The sequence below is a fragment of the Oncorhynchus mykiss genome, chromosome 16 (assembly GCF_013265735.2).
Source record: "Oncorhynchus mykiss isolate Arlee chromosome 16, USDA_OmykA_1.1, whole genome shotgun sequence".
Classification (NCBI taxonomy): Eukaryota; Metazoa; Chordata; class Actinopteri; order Salmoniformes; family Salmonidae; genus Oncorhynchus; species Oncorhynchus mykiss.
The window spans coordinates 72,027,300-72,049,714 of NC_048580.1; the positions used below are offsets into that span (position 1 = coordinate 72,027,300).

The following is a 22,415-nucleotide window of genomic DNA, read 5'->3' on the forward strand; positions in this document are numbered from 1 at the left end:
TCTCTGTCTAGCAAAATCACATCACAAAAGAGATGTCTTTTACTAATATTGGTCATTCGAGGACAGTACATTTTTCAGTTGGGTCTCGAGATGAATAAACTCAAGAACCTCTGCCATGGATACTTAAACTATGATTTGGGACCCAAAGCAGTTATTAACATGGGTGGGTCGCGAGATATGAGTAAACATTCAGAATCATACACCATTTCTTCATAATGTTGGTCGTTCGAGGACACTGCATTTCTCATTTGGCTCTCGAGCTTAAAAATGGTATAAACCTCTGAAACAGCAGATGAATCAGTTCGTGTAAGTAATTAACCTACGATATGCTGGGGAACTTTGTCAAAAGGGAGAGTTGCTGAGTTTCTTAGCTTTCAGAGTAAGTCTTAACCTGTTCAAAAAACAACCCTTCTGAAAGTACATTGCAGTGCCGTGAACCGGATTCGAACCGGGGTTGCTGCGGCCACAACGCAGAGTACTAACCACTATACGATCACGGCTGGCTACAAGAGGTGGCTTTGTAAAGCCTACATAGGCTGTGAAAGTGATGTGCACAAGCTGGCTAAACACTTTTCATATTGGTCTCGATAATGAATAAAGTGAAGATACAGTCGAGCTTTACACATTCAAAAAGTGCCCTTTTTCCGTGACATTGGAATATCTCAATTGCATCCTCCTCACATTATCTCTAATTCTCTAAACAGATTGGTGAGAAAACCTGAGTGCCCTCCCCTCTGAACTTCTCCACCAATGTGTACAATAAAATGCTTGAAAAGGTACTGCTGAGATTTGAACTCAGGATCTCCTGTTTACGAGACAGGCACTTTAACCAACTAAGCCACAGCACCCATGAAAGAGACATATTTTGCAGATGTGAACACCCACACCTATTTGAATCAAACCAGTATCATTAATTTAACCTACATCTCTGTCTAGCAAAATCACATCACAAAAGAGATGTCTTTTACTAATATTGGTCATTCGAGGACAGTACATTTTTCATTTGGGTCTCGAGATGAATAAACTCAAGAACCTCTGCCATGGATACTTAAACTATGATTTGGGACCCAAAGCAGTTATTAACATGGGTGGGTCGCGAGATATGAGTAAACATTCAGAATCATACACCATTTCTTCATAATGTTGGTCGTTCGAGGACACTGCATTTCTCATTTGGCTCTCGAGCTTAAAAATGGTAAAAACCTCTGAAACAGCAGATGAATCAGTTCGTGTAAGTAATTAACCTACGATATGCTGGGGAACTTTGTCAAAAGGGAGAGTTGCTGAGTTTCTTAGCTTTCAGAGTAAGTCTTAACCTGTTCAAAAAACAACCCTTCTGAAAGTACATTGCAGTGCCGTGACCCGGATTCGAACCGGGGTTGCTGCAGCCATAACGCAGAGTACTAACCACTATACGATCACGCCTGGCTACAAGAGGTGGCTTTGTAAAGCCTACATAGGCTGTGAAAGTGATGTGCACAAACCGGCTAAACACTTTTCATATTGGTCTCGATACTGAATAAAGTGAAGAAACAGTAGAGCTTTACACATTCAAAAAGTGCCCTTTTTCCGTGACATTGGAATATCTCAATTGCATCCTCCTCACATCATCTCTAATTCTCTAAACCGATTGGTGAGAAAACCTGAGTGCCCTCCCTTCTGAACTTCTCCACCAATGTGTACAATAAAATGCTTGAAAAGGTACTGCTGAGATTTGAACTCAGGATCTCCTGTTTACGAGACAGGCACTTTAACCAACTAAGCCACAGCACCCATGAAAGAGACATATTTTGCAGATGTGAACACCCACACCTATTTGAATCAAACCAGTATCATTAATTTAACCTACATCTCTGTCTAGCAAAATCACATCACAAAAGAGATGTCTTTTACTAATATTGGTCATTCGAGGACAGTACATTTTTCAGTTGGGTCTCGAGATGAATAAACTCAAGAACCTCTGCCATGGATACTTAAACTATGATTTGGGACCCAAAGCAGTTATTAACATGGGTGGGTCGCGAGATATGAGTAAACATTCAGAATCATACACCATTTCTTCATAATGTTGGTCGTTCGAGGACACTGCATTTCTCATTTGGCTCTTGAGCTTAAAAATGGTAAAAACCTCTGAAACAGCAGATTAATCAGTTCGTGTAAGTAATTAACCTACGATATGCCGGGGAACTTTGTCAAAAGGGAGAGTTGCTGAGTTTCTTAGCTTTCAGAGTAAGTCTTAACCTGTTCAAAAAACAACCCTTATGAATTTACATTGCAGTGCCGTGACCCGGATTCGAACCGGGGTTGCTGCGGCCACAACGCAGAGTACTAACCACTATACGATCACGGCTGGCTACAAGAGGTGGCTCTGTAAAGCCTACATAGGCTGTGAAAGTGATGTCCACAAACTGGCTAAACACTTTTCATATTGGTCTCGATAATGAATAAAGTGAAGAAACAGTCGAGCTTTACACATTCAAAAAGTGGCCTTTTCCCGTGACATTGGAATATCTCAATTGCATCCTCCTCACATCATCTCTAATTCTCTAAACCGATTGGTGAGAAAGCCTGAGTGCCCTCCCTTCTGACCTTCTCCACCAATGTGTACAATAAAATGCTTGAAAAGGTACTGCTGAGATTTGAACTCAGGATCTCCTGTTTACGAGACAGGCACTTTAACCAACTAAGCCACAGCACCCATGTAACTGATATATTTTTCAGATGTGAACACCCACACCTATTTGAATCAAACCATTCTCATTAATTTAACCTACATCTCTGTCTAGCAAAATCACATCACAAAAGAGATGTCTTTTACTAATATTGGTCATTCGAGGACAGTACATTTTTCAGTTGGGTCTCGAGATGAATAAACTCAAGAACCTCTGCCATGGATACTTAAACTATGATTTGGGACCCAAAGCAGTTATTAACATGGGTGGGTCGCGAGATATGAGTAAACATTCAGAATCATACACCATTTCTTCATAATGTTGGTCGTTCGAGGACACTGCATTTCTCATTTGGCTCTCGAGCTTAAAAATGGTATAAACCTCTGAAACAGCAGATGAATCAGTTCGTGTAAGTAATTAACCTACGATATGCTGGGGAACTTTGTCAAAAGGCAGAGTTGCTGAGTTTCTTAGCTTTCAGAGTAAGTCTTAACCTGTTCAAAAAACAACCCTTCTGAAAGTACATTGCAGTGCCGTGACCCGGATTCGAACCGGGGTTGCTGCGGCCACAACGCAGAGTACTAACCACTATACGATCACGGCTGGCTACAAGAGGTGGCTTTGTAAAGCCTACATAGGCTGTGAAAGTGATGTGCACAAGCTGGCTAAACACTTTTCATATTGGTCTCGATAATGAATAAAGTGAAGATACAGTCGAGCTTTACACATTCAAAAAGTGCCCTTTTTCCGTGACATTGGAATATCTCAATTGCATCCTCCTCACATTATCTCTAATTCTCTAAACAGATTGGTGAGAAAACCTGAGTGCCCTCCCCTCTGAACTTCTCCACCAATGTGTACAATAAAATGCTTGAAAAGGTACTGCTGAGATTTGAACTCAGGATCTCCTGTTTACGAGACAGGCACTTTAACCAACTAAGCCACAGCACCCATGAAAGAGACATATTTTGCAGATGTGAACACCCACACCTATTTGAATCAAACCAGTATCATTAATTTAACCTACATCTCTGTCTAGCAAAATCACATCACAAAAGAGATGTCTTTTACTAATATTGGTCATTCGAGGACAGTACATTTTTCAGTTGGGTCTCGAGATGAATAAACTCAAGAACCTCTGCCATGGATACTTAAACTATGATTTGGGACCCAAAGCAGTTATTAACATGGGTGGGTCGCGAGATATGAGTAAACATTCAGAATCATACACCATTTCTTCATAATGTTGGTCGTTCGAGGACACTGCATTTCTCATTTGGCTCTTGAGCTTAAAAATGGTAAAAACCTCTGAAACAGCAGATTAATCAGTTCGTGTAAGTAATTAACCTACGATATGCCGGGGAACTTTGTCAAAAGGGAGAGTTGCTGAGTTTCTTAGCTTTCAGAGTAAGTCTTAACCTGTTCAAAAAACAACCCTTATGAATTTACATTGCAGTGCCGTGACCCGGATTCGAACCGGGGTTGCTGCGGCCACAACGCAGAGTACTAACCACTATACGATCACGGCTGGCTACAAGAGGTGGCTCTGTAAAGCCTACATAGGCTGTGAAAGTGATGTCCACAAACTGGCTAAACACTTTTCATGTTGGTCTCGATAATGAATAAAGTGAAGAAACAGTCGAGCTTTACACATTCAAAAAGTGGCCTTTTCCCGTGACATTGGAATATCTCAATTGCATCCTCCTCACATCATCTCTAATTCTCTAAACCGATTGGTGAGAAAGCCTGAGTGCCCTCCCTTCTGACCTTCTCCACCAATGTGTACAATAAAATGCTTGAAAAGGTACTGCTGAGATTTGAACTCAGGATCTCCTGTTTACGAGACAGGCACTTTAACCAACTAAGCCACAGCACCCATGTAACTGATATATTTTTCAGATGTGAACACCCACACCTATTTGAATCAAACCATTCTCATTAATTTAACCTACATCTCTGTCTAGCAAAATCACATCACAAAAGAGATGTCTTTTACTAATATTGGTCATTCGAGGACAGTACATTTTTCAGTTGGGTCTCGAGATGAATAAACTCAAGAACCTCTGCCATGGATACTTAAACTATGATTTGGGACCCAAAGCAGTTATTAACATGGGTGGGTCGCGAGATATGAGTAAACATTCAGAATCATACACCATTTCTTCATAATGTTGGTCGTTCGAGGACACTGCATTTCTCATTTGGCTCTCGAGCTTAAAAATGGTATAAACCTCTGAAACAGCAGATGAATCAGTTCGTGTAAGTAATTAACCTACGATATGCTGGGGAACGTTGTCAAAAGGAAGAGTTGCTGAGTTTCTTAGCTTTCAGAGTAAGTCTTAACCTGTTCAAAAAACAACCCTTCTGAAAGTACATTGCAGTGCCGTGACCCGGATTCGAACCGGGGTTGCTGCGGCCACAACGCAGAGTACTAACCACTATACGATCACGGCTGGCTACAAGAGGTGGCTTTGTAAAGCCTACATAGGCTGTGAAAGTGATGTGCACAAGCTGGCTAAACACTTTTCATATTGGTCTCGATAATGAATAAAGTGAAGATACAGTCGAGCTTTACACATTCAAAAAGTGCCCTTTTTCCGTGACATTGGAATATCTCAATTGCATCCTCCTCACATTATCTCTAATTCTCTAAACAGATTGGTGAGAAAACCTGAGTGCCCTCCCCTCTGAACTTCTCCACCAATGTGTACAATAAAATGCTTGAAAAGGTACTGCTGAGATTTGAACTCAGGATCTCCTGTTTACGAGACAGGCACTTTAACCAACTAAGCCACAGCACCCATGAAAGAGACATATTTTGCAGATGTGAACACCCACACCTATTTGAATCAAACCAGTATCATTAATTTAACCTACATCTCTGTCTAGCAAAATCACATCACAAAAGAGATGTCTTTTACTAATATTGGTCATTCGAGGACAGTACATTTTTCATTTGGGTCTCGAGATGAATAAACTCAAGAACCTCTGCCATGGATACTTAAACTATGATTTGGGACCCAAAGCAGTTATTAACATGGGTGGGTCGCGAGATATGAGTAAACATTCAGAATCATACACCATTTCTTCATAATGTTGGTCGTTCGAGGACACTGCATTTCTCATTTGGCTCTCGAGCTTAAAAATGGTAAAAACCTCTGAAACAGCAGATGAATCAGTTCGTGTAAGTAATTAACCTACGATATGCTGGGGAACTTTGTCAAAAGGCAGAGTTGCTGAGTTTCTTAGCTTTCAGAGTAAGTCTTAACCTGTTCAAAAAACAACCCTTCTGAAAGTACATTGCAGTGCCGTGACCCGGATTCGAACCGGGGTTGCTGCAGCCATAACGCAGAGTACTAACCACTATACGATCACGCCTGGCTACAAGAGGTGGCTTTGTAAAGCCTACATAGGCTGTGAAAGTGATGTGCACAAACCGGCTAAACACTTTTCATATTGGTCTCGATACTGAATAAAGTGAAGAAACAGTAGAGCTTTACACATTCAAAAAGTGCCCTTTTTCCGTGACATTGGAATATCTCAATTGCATCCTCCTCACATCATCTCTAATTCTCTAAACCGATTGGTGAGAAAACCTGAGTGCCCTCCCTTCTGAACTTCTCCACCAATGTGTACAATAAAATGCTTGAAAAGGTACTGCTGAGATTTGAACTCAGGATCTCCTGTTTACGAGACAGGCACTTTAACCAACTAAGCCACAGCACCCATGAAAGAGACATATTTTGCAGATGTGAACACCCACACCTATTTGAATCAAACCAGTATCATTAATTTAACCTACATCTCTGTCTAGCAAAATCACATCACAAAAGAGATGTCTTTTACTAATATTGGTCATTCGAGGACAGTACATTTTTCAGTTGGGTCTCGAGATGAATAAACTCAAGAACCTCTGCCATGGATACTTAAACTATGATTTGGGACCCAAAGCAGTTATTAACATGGGTGGGTCGCGAGATATGAGTAAACATTCAGAATCATACACCATTTCTTCATAATGTTGGTCGTTCGAGGACACTGCATTTCTCATTTGGCTCTTGAGCTTAAAAATGGTAAAAACCTCTGAAACAGCAGATTAATCAGTTCGTGTAAGTAATTAACCTACGATATGCCGGGGAACTTTGTCAAAAGGGAGAGTTGCTGAGTTTCTTAGCTTTCAGAGTAAGTCTTAACCTGTTCAAAAAACAACCCTTATGAAATTACATTGCAGTGCCGTGACCCGGATTCGAACCGGGGTTGCTGCGGCCACAACGCAGAGTACTAACCACTATACGATCACGGCTGGCTACAAGAGGTGGCTCTGTAAAGCCTACATAGGCTGTGAAAGTGATGTCCACAAACTGGCTAAACACTTTTCATATTGGTCTCGATAATGAATAAAGTGAAGAAACAGTCGAGCTTTACACATTCAAAAAGTGGCCTTTTCCCGTGACATTGGAATATCTCAATTGCATCCTCCTCACATCATCTCTAATTCTCTAAACCGATTGGTGAGAAAGCCTGAGTGCCCTCCCTTCTGACCTTCTCCACCAATGTGTACAATAAAATGCTTGAAAAGGTACTGCTAAGATTTGAACTCAGGATCTCCTGTTTACGAGACAGGCACTTTAACCAACTAAGCCACAGCACCCATGTAACTGATATATTTTTCAGATGTGAACACCCACACCTATTTGAATCAAACCATTCTCATTAATTTAACCTACATCTCTGTCTAGCAAAATCACATCACAAAAGAGATGTCTTTTACTAATATTGGTCATTCGAGGACAGTACATTTTTCAGTTGGGTCTCGAGATGAATAAACTCAAGAACCTCTGCCATGGATACTTAAACTATGATTTGGGACCCAAAGCAGTTATTAACATGGGTGGGTCGCGAGATATGAGTAAACATTCAGAATCATACACCATTTCTTCATAATGTTGGTCGTTCGAGGACACTGCATTTCTCATTTGGCTCTCGAGCTTAAAAATGGTAAAAACCTCTGAAACAGCAGATGAATCAGTTCGTGTAAGTAATTAACCGGGGAACTTTGTCAAAACCGGGGAACTTTGTCAAAAGGGAGAGTTGCTGAGTTTCTTAGCTTTCAGAGTAAGTCTTAACCTGTTCAAAAAACAACCCTTCTGAAAGTACATTGCAGTGCCGTGACCCAGATTCGAACCGGGGTTGCTGCAGCCACAACGCAGAGTACTAACCACTATACGATCACGGCTGGCTACAAGAGGTGGCTTTGTAAAGCCTACATAGGCTGTGAAAGTGATGTGCACAAACCGGCTAAACACTTTTCATATTGGTCTCGATAATGAATAAAGTGAAGAAACAGTTGAGCTTTACACATTCAAAAAGTGCCCTTTTTCCGTGACATTGGAATATCTCAATTGCATCCTCCTCACATGATCTCTAATTCTCTAAACCGATTGGTGAGAAAACCTGAGTGCCCTCCCCTCTGACCTTCTTCACCAACGTGTTCAATGAAATGCTTGAAAAGGTACTGCTGAGATTCAAACTCAGGATCTTCCTTTGACTAGACAGGAGCTTCAACCAACTAAGCCACAGCTATAGCTGGAATTTTGATATATAGCATTAGCATGTGCGAGGTGTGTCGCAAGATATGAGTAAACGTTTGAGGACAATACATTTTTTATTTGTGTAGATTAATCAGTTAATGTAAATCATTAGAAAGGGAGAGAGATAGAGACAGCAAGAGAGAAGAAAGAGAATGGGAGTCAGATGTGAGTGATCATAAAGTAGTCCTTCATTAAAACTATTTCAAACACTCAGTCTCTCCCAATCTCCTCTCTCTCTCTCTCTGAGAGACATTGATGTTGACAGTCTGAAAGGGTCCAGCTATATTTACATATTGCAGATGGAAATTATATTTACACTATTCTGCTGAGTATTATTCTGATTGAGTGCAAGCGGGGGATTGTACTGCATTCACAGGACAGCAAACCCAATTTCCCTTTAATTTGACATGAAACAAGCTACAGCCAGGGAAATAAGAGATATCTGCTATTTCATGCGATCATTTTTCATGCTTGTGGGTTTCATGTTTTCATTGAAACCGAGGAGGGGAGGTCAATAATATGAATGCCAGGGTATCAAGGGTAAGTGCAACTCTGAAATAGCAATGATACTATGAAATATACAACACACTTTCAATGTCAATGAAGGAAAAGTAATCCATTTCCTATGGTCTGTATGACTGGAGGAGTAGGTGCTAGGCCTTTCTGTTCTGATTCTGTTCTCCTGTACTTCTTGCTGCCCTACAATATTAAAGGCTGCCATTCTCTGTAATGATTCTGCTTTTTTAATCAAAACAACAAAATAACATAACTACAACTCACATTCCCCAACAATCTCACACACACACACACACACACACACACAATATAACGTAACTATAACACCTAGTACCAAGGATCACCAGCCTACACAACATTAAATACAACTTTTGAAATATGACTCAAAGTAGCACAACATCCCTTCTACAGTGTACCAGCAGAAACAACATGTTTGACCTAGATTTCTCTCTCTCGCACGCACACGCACACACACATGCACACACACACACACACACACACACACACATGTATGCACGCAAACACATGCACACACACTCATACAAAAACACACACTTGTCAAAATCCCTGCTTTGTAAAGCATCTTTTGAAAGAGGAATCGGGTAGCCAAGTTGCACCCGGTTTTAGAACTCTGACATTCAGCTGAAAAGATGTGACCGCTGTCAGAAATACTACAAGGTTGGTTTTCATTTTGGCAGAAATATTCACGTGAGACAGTTGAATTGAAAATAATTAATTTTAAAACTGCTTTGCCTACAAACTTCCTCAGTCCCAATGAATCTGAAGTCTAATTGTCACCTCATGGATGCAGCCTGGTTTTAATCCGAAGTCTAGGTTCGGGCAAAATTCTGATGACCCTAATGTCAATGACCCTGTCAAAAATAGGGTGTAGATGATCTCAGTAATGGCCAGAAGCATCATGAGGAGAGGCAGGGAGTGTGTTTGTAACGCCGGGTGAGTGATGAGTGAGGAGTCAAATGCAGAGAGCGAAGTGAACGGGAAAAACGCTTTAATGTCCTTCAAAACGTAACAGGTCCAAACATGGGTGAAAAAAACACCCTAAAAACACTGGCGCTAAACAAACCCAAAACCTAGTTACAAACACTGGACAGCGAAAACCCCAAAACAAACACGATACATCACCAAACGTAACAAACCAACAAGCCCGCACAAACACCAGCGGGCAAAACAAACTTAAATAACACCCATCCCAAAACCCCAACAAGGAACAGGTGAAAACAAAAACAAACAAAAAGGAAAAAGGGATCGGTGGCGACGACGACCGCCGAGCGCCACCCGAACAGGAAGAGGAGCCACCTTCAGTGGCAGCTGGTAGACCGGCGACGACGACCGCCGAGCGCCACCCGAACAGGAAGAGGAGCCACCTTCAGTGGCAGCTGGTAGACCGGCGACGACGACCGCCGAGCGCCACCCGAACAGGAAGAGGAGCCACCTCCAGTGGCAGCTAGTAGACCGGCGACGACGACCGCCGAGCGCCACCCGAACAGGAAGAGGAGCCACCTCCAGTGGCAGCTAGTAGACCGGCGACGACGACCGCCGAGCGCCACCCGAACAGGAAGAGGAGCCACCTTCAGTGGCAGCTAGTAGACCGGCGACGACGACCGCCGAGCGCCACCCGAACAGGAAGAGGAGCCACCTTCAGTGGCAGCTGGTAGACCGGCGACGACGACCGCCGAGCGCCACCCGAACAGGAAGAGGAGCCACCTTCAGTGGCAGCTAGTAGACCGGCGACGACGACCGCCGAGCGCCACCCGAACAGGAAGAGGAGCCACCTTCAGTGGCAGCTGGTAGACCGGCGACGACGACCGCCAAGCGCCACCCGAACAGGAAGGGGAGCCACATTCGGTGGCAGCTAGTAGACCGGCGACGACGACCGCCGAGCGCCACCCGAACAGGAAGAGGAGCCACCTTCAGTGGCAGCTAGTAGACCGGCGACGACGACCGCCGAGCGCCACCCGAACAGGAAGAGGAGCCACCTTCAGTGGCAGCTAGTAGACCGGCGACGACGACCGCCGAGCGCCACCCGAACAGGAAGAGGAGCCACCTTCAGTGGCAGCTAGTAGACCGGCGACGACGACCGCCGAGCGCCACCCGAACAGGAAGAGGAGCCACCTTCAGTGGCAGCTAGTAGACCGGCGACGACGACCGCCGAGCGCCACCCGAACAGGAAGAGGAACCACCTTCAGTGGCAGCTAGTAGACCGGCGACGACGACCGCCGAGCGCCACTCGAACAGGAAGAGGAGCCACCTTCAGTGGCAGCTAGTAGACCGGCGACGACGACCGCCGAGCGCCACCCGAACAGGAAGGGGAGCCACATTCGGTGGTATTCATGACAGTGTTGTGATCCTCCAATCATTGGTGTGATATTGTCTTAAATACTGCATATGAATTATACTGAGATTTGAGTTTAACATTGAGCTTCTTACAATACATACATTTGACAGGGTTTTCACCATCCATAGGGACAGAAGTTTTTCTAAACCATATCACCTGATTAGAAAAACTGTCCTCATAATTTTTTAACTATGCAAATCAGTTTAGAACAAATTCTTACTTACAATGACAGCCTAGGAACAGGGGGTTAATTGCCTTGTTCAGGTGCAAAACAACAGATTTTTTACTTGGTCAGCTTAGGGATTTGATCAAGCAACCATTCAGTTACTGGCCCAAGGCTCTTACCACTAGGCTACCTGCCACCCAGCAACCCATCAGAGCCCATACAAAACCTTAGAACAACTAATTAATCTGTCATAACCTCTGTCATACCCGAAAGGGTCTGGATTTAAACCTGGTTAGGTTACCAAATCACGAAAAAACTCAGAGCCCAAGCAAAAAAAAAACATTTTACCCCAACAATCTGGGACATGTGGTGCCACCTCCAGATCTAACTACATGACTACAGAGTTATTTAATTTAAAATTACTTTAAAATGACATTATTATAAAAATATACTATGAAGCTATAAGATTAGATATTCGATTATGAAATTATTTTCTAAGAAAATTGGTGAAAAATCACTTTTTTTTTTTTTAAAGCTAGTTGTCCATTTTGTTAACTGTAGCAAATGGTAGTATTATTAAAGTGAATGAGATTAAGGGTTATTTATGTGTCATATATTTTGCCATTAAGATGTGGCCTGTGTTGCTTCTATGGAACTAAATAATGGAACTAAATAATCAAAGTCATAATTTCTCTGTGACCTCGGTTGCAGGGATTTGTTTTTGGGAGGTGCCTGTTTGAGCTCATGCCCCCTAAAATGTCTGTGCACGACCCTGCTGCGTGGGTCAAACATGAAATGTCAATGTGTCATGTATGATCAAGCCATTAACCTTGATATTTACAAAAAGCTGAACAATGGTTAGTATTGCTATATCCCTCCCTCCCTCCCTCCCTCCCTCCCTCCCTCCCTCCCTCCCTGTCTTTGCCTCCCTCCCGCTCTCTCTGTTTCTAGTTGGAATCCATGAGCTGTGTGTTCTACAGCTTAGAATTGTTTACACACGGATCTAATTTGTGAATGGTGTTTCATGAAGCTTAGGCTTTCCCTGGGGAACTGCGCCAGGAGGCCCATGGCAGGGTACAGAGAAAGAGCTGCGTCATGAGGCCCATGGTAGGGTTCAGAGAAAGAGCTGCGTCATGAGGCCCATGGCAGGGTTCAGAGAAAGAGCTGCGCCATGAGGCCCATGGCAGGGTTCAGAGAAAGAGCTGCGTCGGGGGATCTAACATTACTCTAACATGAACTGGCCCTCCTCCAACTGTCTCAATCTCTCACACACGCATGCATGCACCAACAGAAACACATTTTAAATACTATATTTGAATCTACAAATCGCATTACAATCGAGAAGGATTTAAACATTTCATAGGTCATGGATAAGGTATATGAACACGTATGGATACAGAAAGCACCTTCTTCCCCATGTTGATAAGCTGCCCAGGACAGCTGACATGGAGCAGTACCTTGCCAGATCCTATGCAGGCCTGCAATCTGAAGGTTACATACTGTCAGCCTATGTACATGGCAGAGACTCCCAAATATCAGCACTACAAGATTGCACTGATAAGGAAGACTGTTTAGGCGTGACACGAGGGGCTGGTATTTCAAAGACTTGTCAGCAAAGGCCTGCTCCATGTAAGAGTCAAAATAACAAACCACTTTCAAAATGAGCACCACACATACACACACAGGCCTCCCTCCTCTACCCAACCGCCATGGGAACCACACAATCCCAGAGAATAAGGAGGATTAATCTTAACTAGAGGGGTACAACGGACCATAATCCACCTGACTCCTGTCAACTAGGTAGTGGGGTACAACAGAACATAATCCACCTGACTCCTGTCAACTAGGTAGTGGGGTACAACGGACCATAATCCTCCTGAATCCTGTCAACTAGGTAGTGGGGTACAACGGACCATAATCCACCTGACTCCTGTCAACTAGGTAGTGGGGTACAACGGACCATAATCCACCTGAATCCTGTCAACTAGGTAGTGGGGTACAACGGACCATAATCCTCCTGAATCCTGTCAACTAGGTAGTGGGGTACAACGGACCATAATCCTCCTGAATCCTGTCAACTAGCTAGTGGGGTACAACGGACCATAATCCACCTGAATCCTGTCAACTAGCTAGAGGGGTACAACGGACCATAATCCACCTGAATCCTGTCAACTAGCTAGTGGGGGACAACGGACCATAATCCACCTGACTCCTGTCAACTAGGTAGTGGGGTACAACGGACCATAATCCACCTGAATCCTGTCAACTAGGTAGTGAGGTACAACGGACCATAATCCACCTGAATCCTGTCAACTAGGTAGTGAGGTACAACGGACCATAATCCACCTGACTCCTGTCAACTAGCTAGAGGGGTACAACAGACCATAATCCTCCTGAATCCTGTCAACTAGGTAGTGGGGTACAACAGACCATAATCCACCTGAATCCTGTCAACTAGGTAGTGGGGTACAACGGACCATAATCCTCCTGAATCCTGTCAACTAGGTAGTGAGGTACAACGGACCATAATCCTCCTGAATCCTGTCAACTAGGTAGTGGGGTACAACGGACCATAATCCACCTGACTCCTGTCAACTAGGTAGTGGGGTACAACGGACCATAATCCACCTGAATCCTGACAACTAGCTAGTGGGGTACAACGGACCATAATCCACCTGAATCCTGTCAACTAGCTAGAGGGGTACAACGGACCATAATCCTCCTGAATCCTGTCAACTAGGTAGTGAGGTACAACGGACCATAATCCACCTGACTCCTGTCAACTAGGTAGTGGGGTACAACGGACCATAATCCTCCTGAATCCTGTCAACTAGGTAGTGAGGTACAACGGACCATAATCCACCTGACTCCTGTCAACTAGGTTGTGGGGTACAACGGACCATAATCCACCTGAATCCTGTCAACTAGCTAGTGAGGTACAACGGACCATAATCCTCCTGAATCCTGTCAACTAGGTAGTGGGGTACAACGGACCATAATCCTCCTGAATCCTGTCAACTAGGTAGTGAGGTACAACGGACCATAATCCACCTGACTCCTGTCAACTAGCTAGTGGGGTACAACGGACCATAATCCACCTGAATCCTGTCAACTAGGTAGAGGGGTACAACGGACCATAATCCTCCTGACTCCTGTCAACTAGGTAGTGGGGTACAACGGACCATAATCCACCTGAATCCTGTCAACTAGCTAGAGGGGTACAACGGACCATAATCCACCTGACTCCTGTCAACTAGGTAGTGGGGTACAACGGACCATAATCCACCTGAATCCTGTCAACTAGGTAGTGGGGTACAACAGACCATAATCCACCTGAATCCTGTCAACTAGGTAGTGGGGTACAACAGACCATAATCCACCTGAATCCTGTCAACTAGGTAGTGGGGTACAACGGACCATAATCCTCCTGAATCCTGTCAACTAGGTAGTGAGGTACAACGGACCATAATCCTCCTGAATCCTGTCAACTAGGTAGTGGGGTACAACGGACCATAATCCTCCTGAATCCTGTCAACTAGCTAGTGGGGTACAACGGACCATAATCCACCTGAATCCTGTCAACTAGCTAGTGGGGTACAACGGACCATAATCCACCTGAATACTGTCAACTAGGTAGTGAGGTACAACGGACCATAATCCTCCTGAATCCAGTCAACCATGTTGTGGGGGACAACGGACCATAATCCACCTGACTCCTGTCAACTAGGTAGTGGGGTACAACAGAACATAATCCACCTGACTCCTGTCAACTAGGTAGTGGGGTACAACGGACCATAATCCACCTGAATCCTGTCAACTAGGTAGTGGGGTACAACGGACCATAATCCACCTGAATCCTGTCAACCATGTTGTGGGGGACAACGGACCATAATCCACCTGACTCCTGTCAACTAGGTAGTGGGGTACAACAGAACATAATCCACCTGACTCCTGTCAACTAGCTAGTGGGGTACAACGGACCATAATCCACCTGAATCCTGTCAACTAGGTTGTGGGGTACAACGGACCATAATCCACCTGAATCCTGTCAACTAGCTAGTGGGGTACAACGGACCATAATCCACCTGACTCCTGTCAACTAGCTAGAGGGGTACAACGGACCATAATCCTCCTGAATCCTGTCAACTAGGTAGTGGGGTACAACGGACCATAATCCACCTGAATCCTGTCAACTAGGTAGTGGGGTACAACGGACCATAATCCACCTGAATCCTGTCAACTAGCTAGTGGGGTACAACGGACCATAATCCACCTGACTCCTGTCAACTAGCTAGAGGGGTACAACGGACCATAATCCTCCTGAATCCTGTCAACTAGGTAGTGGGGTACAACGGACCATAATCCTCCTGAATCCTGTCAACTAGGTAGTGAGGTACAACGGACCATAATCCTCCTGAATCCTGTCAACTAGGTAGTGGGGTACAACGGACCATAATCCTCCTGAATCCTGTCAACTAGCTAGTGAGGTACAACGGACCATAATCCACCTGAATCCTGTCAACTAGGTAGTGGGGTACAACGGACCATAATCCTCCTGAATCCTGTCAACTAGCTAGTGGGGTACAACGGACCATAATCCACCTGAATCCTGTCAACCATGTTGTGGGATACAACGGACCATAATCCTCCTGAATCCTGTCAACTAGGTAGTGAGGTACAACGGACCATAATCCACCTGACTCCTGTCAACTAGGTAGTGGGGTACAACGGACCATAATCCACCTGAATCCTGTCAACTAGGTAGTGAGGTACAACGGACCATAATCCACCTGAATCCTGTCAACTAGCTAGTGGGGTACAACGGACCATAATCCTCCTGAATCCTGTCAACTAGGTAGTGGGGTACAACGGAACATAATCCTCCTGAATCCTGTCAACTAGCTAGTGGGGTACAACGGACCATAATCCACCTGAATCCTGTCAACTAGCTAGAGGGGTACAACAGACCATAATCCTCCTGAATCCTGTCAACTAGGTAGTGGGGTACAACGGACCATAATCCACCTGAATCCTGTCAACTAGGTAGTGGGGTACAACGGACCATAATCCTCCTGAATCCTGTCAACTAGGTAGTGAGGTACAACGGACCAAAATCCACCTGAATCCTGTCAACTAGCTAGTGGGGTACAACGGACCATAATCCACCTGAATCCTGTCAACTAGCTAAAGGGGTACAACGGACCATAATCCACCTGAATCCAGTCAACTAGCTAGTGGGGTACAACGGACCACAATCCACCTGAATCCTGTCAACTAGCTAGTGGGTTACAACGGACCATAATCCACCTGAATCCTGTCAACTAGCTAGTGGGGTACAACGGACCATAATCCACCTGACTCCTGTCAACTAGGTAGTGAGGTACAACGGACCATAATCCTCCTGAATCCTGTCAACTAGGTAGTGGGGTACAACGGACCATAATCCACCTGACTCCTGTCAACTAGGTAGTGAGGTACAACGGACCATAATCCTCCTGAATCCAGTCAACCATGTTGTGGGGGACAACGGACCATAATCCACCTGACTCCTGTCAACTAGGTAGTGGGGTACAACAGAACATAATCCACCTGACTCCTGTCAACTAGGTAGTGGGGTACAACGGACCATAATCCACCTGAATCCTGTCAACTAGGTAGTGGGGTACAACGGACCATAATCCACCTGAATCCTGTCAACCATGTTGTGGGGGACAACGGACCATAATCCACCTGACTCCTGTCAACTAGGTAGTGGGGTACAACAGAACATAATCCACCTGACTCCTGTCAACTAGCTAGTGGGGTACAACGGACCATAATCCACCTGAATCCTGTCAACTAGGTTGTGGGGTACAACGGACCATAATCCACCTGAATCCTGTCAACTAGCTAGTGGGGTACAACGGACCATAATCCACCTGACTCCTGTCAACTAGCTAGAGGGGTACAACGGACCATAATCCTCCTGAATCCTGTCAACTAGGTAGTGGGGTACAACGGACCATAATCCACCTGAATCCTGTCAACTAGGTAGTGGGGTACAACGGACCATAATCCACCTGAATCCTGTCAACTAGCTAGTGGGGTACAACGGACCATAATCCACCTGACTCCTGTCAACTAGCTAGAGGGGTACAACGGACCATAATCCTCCTGAATCCTGTCAACTAGGTAGTGGGGTACAACGGACCATAATCCTCCTGAATCCTGTCAACTAGGTAGTGAGGTACAACGGACCATAATCCTCCTGAATCCTGTCAACTAGGTAGTGAGGTACAACGGACCATAATCCACCTGACTCCTGTCAACTAGGTAGTGGGGTACAACGGACCATAATCCACCTGAATCCTGTCAACTAGGTAGAGGGGTACAACGGACCATAATCCTCCTGACTCCTGTCAACTAGGTAGTGGGGTACAACGGACCATAATCCACCTGAATCCTGTCAACTAGCTAGAGGGGTACAACGGACCATAATCCACCTGACTCCTGTCAACTAGGTAGTGGGGTACAACGGACCATAATCCACCTGAATCCTGTCAACTAGGTAGTGGGGTACAACAGACCATAATCCACCTGAATCCTGTCAACTAGGTAGTGGGGTACAACAGACCATAATCCACCTGAATCCTGTCAACTAGGTAGTGGGGTACAACGGACCATAATCCTCCTGAATCCTGTCAACTAGGTAGTGAGGTACAACGGACCATAATCCTCCTGAATCCTGTCAACTAGGTAGTGGGGTACAACGGACCATAATCCTCTTGAATCCTGTCAACTAGCTAGTGGGGTACAACGGACCATAATCCACCTGAATCCTGTCAACTAGCTAGTGGGGTACAACGGACCATAATCCACCTGAATCCTGTCAACTAGGTAGTGAGGTACAACGGACCATAATCCTCCTGAATCCAGTCAACCATGTTGTGGGGGACAACGGACCATAATCCACCTGACTCCTGTCAACTAGGTAGTGGGGTACAACAGAACATAATCCACCTGACTCCTGTCAACTAGGTAGTGGGGTACAACGGACCATAATCCACCTGAATCCTGTCAACTAGGTAGTGGGGTACAACGGACCATAATCCACCTGAATCCTGTCAACCATGTTGTGGTGGACAACGGACCATAATCCACCTGACTCCTGTCAACTAGGTAGTGGGGTACAACAGAACATAATCCACCTGACTCCTGTCAACTAGCTAGTGGGGTACAACGGACCATAATCCACCTGAATCCTGTCAACTAGGTTGTGGGGTACAACGGACCATAATCCACCTGAATCCTGTCAACTAGCTAGTGGGGTACAACGGACCATAATCCACCTGACTCCTGTCAACTAGCTAGAGGGGTACAACGGACCATAATCCTCCTGAATCCTGTCAACTAGGTAGTGGGGTACAACGGACCATAATCCACCTGAATCCTGTCAACTAGGTAGTGGGGTACAACGGACCATAATCCACCTGAATCCTGTCAACTAGCTAGTGGGGTACAACGGACCATAATCCACCTGACTCCTGTCAACTAGCTAGAGGGGTACAACGGACCATAATCCTCCTGAATCCTGTCAACTAGGTAGTGGGGTACAACGGACCATAATCCTCCTGAATCCTGTCAACTAGGTAGTGAGGTACAACGGACCATAATCCTCCTGAATCCTGTCAACTAGGTAGTGGGGTACAACGGACCATAATCCACCTGAATCCTGTCAACTAGCTAGAGGGGTACAACGGACCATAATCCACCTGACTCCTGTCAACTAGGTAGTGGGGTACAACGGACCATAATCCACCTGAATCCTGTCAACTAGGTAGTGGGGTACAACAGACCATAATCCACCTGAATCCTGTCAACTAGGTAGTGGGGTACAACAGACCATAATCCACCTGAATCCTGTCAACTAGGTAGTGGGGTACAACGGACCATAATCCTCCTGAATCCTGTCAACTAGGTAGTGAGGTACAACGGACCATAATCCTCCTGAATCCTGTCAACTAGGTAGTGGGGTACAACGGACCATAATCCTCCTGAATCCTGTCAACTAGCTAGTGGGGTACAACGGACCATAATCCACCTGAATCCTGTCAACTAGCTAGCGGGGTACAACGGACCATAATCCACCTGAATCCTGTCAACTAGGTAGTGAGGTACAACGGACCATAATCCTCCTGAATCCAGTCAACCATGTTGTGGGGGACAACGGACCATAATCCACCTGACTCCTGTCAACTAGGTAGTGGGGTACAACAGAACATAATCCACCTGACTCCTGTCAACTAGGTAGTGGGGTACAACGGACCATAATCCACCTGAATCCTGTCAACTAGGTAGTGGGGTACAACGGACCATAATCCACCTGAATCCTGTCAACCATGTTGTGGGGGACAACGGACCATAATCCACCTGACTCCTGTCAACTAGGTAGTGGGGTACAACAGAACATAATCCACCTGACTCCTGTCAACTAGCTAGTGGGGTACAACGGACCATAATCCACCTGAATCCTGTCAACTAGGTTGTGGGGTACAACGGACCATAATCCACCTGAATCCTGTCAACTAGCTAGTGGGGTACAACGGACCATAATCCTCCTGAATCCTGTCAACTAGGTAGTGGGGTACAACGGACCATAATCCACCTGAATCCTGTCAACTAGCTAGTGGGGTACAACGGACCATAATCCACCTGAATCCTGTCAACTAGCTAGTGGGGTACAACGGACCATAATCCACCTGACTCCTGTCAACTAGCTAGAGGGGTACAACGGACCATAATCCTCCTGAATCCTGTCAACTAGGTAGTGGGGTACAACGGACCATAATCCTCCTGAATCCTGTCAACTAGGTAGTGAGGTACAACGGACCATAATCCTCCTGAATCCTGTCAACTAGGTAGTGGGGTACAACGGACCATAATCCTCCTGAATCCTGTCAACTAGGTAGTGAGGTACAACGGACCATAATCCACCTGAATCCTGTCAACTAGGTAGTGGGGTACAACGGACCATAATCCTCCTGAATCCTGTCAACTAGCTAGTGGGGTACAACGGACCATAATCCACCTGAATCCTGTCAACCATGTTGTGGGGTACAACGGACCATAATCCTCCTGAATCCTGTCAACTAGGTAGTGAGGTACAACGGACCATAATCCACCTGACTCCTGTCAACTAGGTAGTGGGGTACAACGGACCATAATCCACCTGAATCCTGTCAACTAGGTAGTGAGGTACAATGGACCATAATCCACCTGAATCCTGTCAACTAGCTAGTGGGGTACAACGGACCATAATCCTCCTGAATCCTGTCAACTAGGTAGTGGGGTACAACGGAACATAATCCTCCTGAATCCTGTCAACTAGCTAGTGGGGTACAACGGACCATAATCCACCTGAATCCTGTCAACTAGCTAGAGGGGTACAACAGACCATAATCCTCCTGAATCCTGTCAACTAGGTAGTGGGGTACAACGGACCATAATCCACCTGAATCCTGTCAACTAGGTAGTGGGGTACAACGGACCATAATCCTCCTGAATCCTGTCAACTAGGTAGTGAGGTACAACGGACCAAAATCCACCTGAATCCTGTCAACTAGCTAGTGGGGTACAACGGACCATAATCCACCTGAATCCTGTCAACTAGCTAGAGGGGTACAACGGACCATAATCCACCTGAATCCAGTCAACTAGCTAGTGGGGTACAACGGACCATAATCCACCTGAATCCTGTGAACTAGCTAGTGGGTTACAACGGACCATAATCCACCTGAATCCTGTCAACTAGCTAGTGGGGTACAACGGACCATAATCCACCTGACTCCTGTCAACTAGGTAGTGAGGTACAACGGACCATAATCCTCCTGAATCCTGTCAACTAGGTAGTGGGGTACAACGGACCATAATCCTCCTGAATCCTGTCAACTAGCTAGTGGGGTACAACGGACCATAATCCACCTGAATCCTGTCAACTAGCTAGTGGGGTACAACGGACCATAATCCACCTGAATCCTGTCAACTAGGTAGTGGGGTACAACGGACCATAATCCACCTGAATCCTGTCAACTAGTTAGTGGGGTACAACAGAACATAATCCTCCTGAATCCTGTCAACTAGGTAGTGGGGTACAACGGACCATAATCCTCCTGAATCCTGTCAACTAGGTAGTGGGGTACAACGGACCATAATCCTCCTGAATCCTGTCAACTAGCTAGTGGGGTACAACGGACCATAATCCACCTGAATCCTGTCAACTAGCTAGTGGGGTACAACGGACCATAATCCACCTGACTCCTGTCAACTAGCTAGTGAGGTACAACGGACCATAATCCACCTGAATCCTGTCAACTAGGTAGTGGGGTACAACGGACCATAATCCACCTGACTCCTGTCAACTAGGTAGTGAGGTACAACGGACCATAATCCTCCTGAATCCAGTCAACCATGTTGTTGGGGACAACGGACCATAATCCACCTGACTCCTGTCAACTAGGTAGTGGGGTACAACAGAACATAATCCACCTGACTCCTGTCAACTAGGTAGTGGGGTACAACGGACCATAATCCACCTGAATCCTGTCAACTAGGTAGTGGGGTACAACGGACCATAATCCACCTGAATCCTGTCAACCATGTTGTGGGGGACAACGGACCATAATCCACCTGACTCCTGTCAACTAGGTAGTGGGGTACAACAGAACATAATCCACCTGACTCCTGTCAACTAGCTAGTGGGGTACAACGGACCATAATCCACCTGAATCCTGTCAACTAGGTTGTGGGGTACAACGGACCATAATCCACCTGAATCCTGTCAACTAGCTAGTGGGGTACAACGGACCATAATCCACCTGACTCCTGTCAACTAGCTAGAGGGGTACAACGGACCATAATCCTCCTGAATCCTGTCAACTAGGTAGTGGGGTACAACGGACCATAATCCACCTGAATCCTGTCAACTAGGTAGTGGGGTACAACGGACCATAATCCACCTGAATCCTGTCAACTAGGTAGTGGGGTACAACGGACCATAATCCACCTGACTCCTGTCAACTAGCTAGAGGGGTACAACGGACCATAATCCTCCTGAATCCTGTCAACTAGGTAGTGGG

The 22,415-nt window shown here is 45.5% G+C and overlaps 13 non-coding genes across 13 annotated transcripts; all 13 read right to left on the bottom strand.

Annotated features, from left to right (window-relative positions):
• Positions 1-774: 774 nt before the first annotated feature.
• On the bottom strand, positions 775-848 carry trnat-cgu. Its single transcript has one exon. It is a non-coding gene; the product is annotated as a tRNA-Thr (tRNA).
• Positions 849-1,699: 851 nt separating this feature from the next.
• Positions 1,700-1,773, bottom strand: trnat-cgu. Its single transcript has one exon. It is a non-coding gene; the product is annotated as a tRNA-Thr (tRNA).
• A 505-nt stretch (positions 1,774-2,278) lies between these two features.
• trnah-gug lies at positions 2,279-2,350 on the bottom strand. The gene has a single exon. It is a non-coding gene; the product is annotated as a tRNA-His (tRNA).
• A 274-nt stretch (positions 2,351-2,624) lies between these two features.
• trnat-cgu lies at positions 2,625-2,698 on the bottom strand. Its single transcript has one exon. It is a non-coding gene; the product is annotated as a tRNA-Thr (tRNA).
• Positions 2,699-3,203: 505 nt separating this feature from the next.
• trnah-gug lies at positions 3,204-3,275 on the bottom strand. Its single transcript has one exon. It is a non-coding gene; the product is annotated as a tRNA-His (tRNA).
• A 274-nt stretch (positions 3,276-3,549) lies between these two features.
• Positions 3,550-3,623, bottom strand: trnat-cgu. Its single transcript has one exon. It is a non-coding gene; the product is annotated as a tRNA-Thr (tRNA).
• Positions 3,624-4,128: 505 nt separating this feature from the next.
• trnah-gug lies at positions 4,129-4,200 on the bottom strand. The gene has a single exon. It is a non-coding gene; the product is annotated as a tRNA-His (tRNA).
• Positions 4,201-4,474: 274 nt separating this feature from the next.
• Positions 4,475-4,548, bottom strand: trnat-cgu. The gene has a single exon. It is a non-coding gene; the product is annotated as a tRNA-Thr (tRNA).
• Positions 4,549-5,053: 505 nt separating this feature from the next.
• On the bottom strand, positions 5,054-5,125 carry trnah-gug. Its single transcript has one exon. It is a non-coding gene; the product is annotated as a tRNA-His (tRNA).
• A 274-nt stretch (positions 5,126-5,399) lies between these two features.
• On the bottom strand, positions 5,400-5,473 carry trnat-cgu. The gene has a single exon. It is a non-coding gene; the product is annotated as a tRNA-Thr (tRNA).
• Positions 5,474-6,324: 851 nt separating this feature from the next.
• On the bottom strand, positions 6,325-6,398 carry trnat-cgu. The gene has a single exon. It is a non-coding gene; the product is annotated as a tRNA-Thr (tRNA).
• A 505-nt stretch (positions 6,399-6,903) lies between these two features.
• Positions 6,904-6,975, bottom strand: trnah-gug. Its single transcript has one exon. It is a non-coding gene; the product is annotated as a tRNA-His (tRNA).
• Positions 6,976-7,249: 274 nt separating this feature from the next.
• trnat-agu lies at positions 7,250-7,323 on the bottom strand. The gene has a single exon. It is a non-coding gene; the product is annotated as a tRNA-Thr (tRNA).
• Between the last annotated feature and the right edge of the window lie 15,092 nt (positions 7,324-22,415).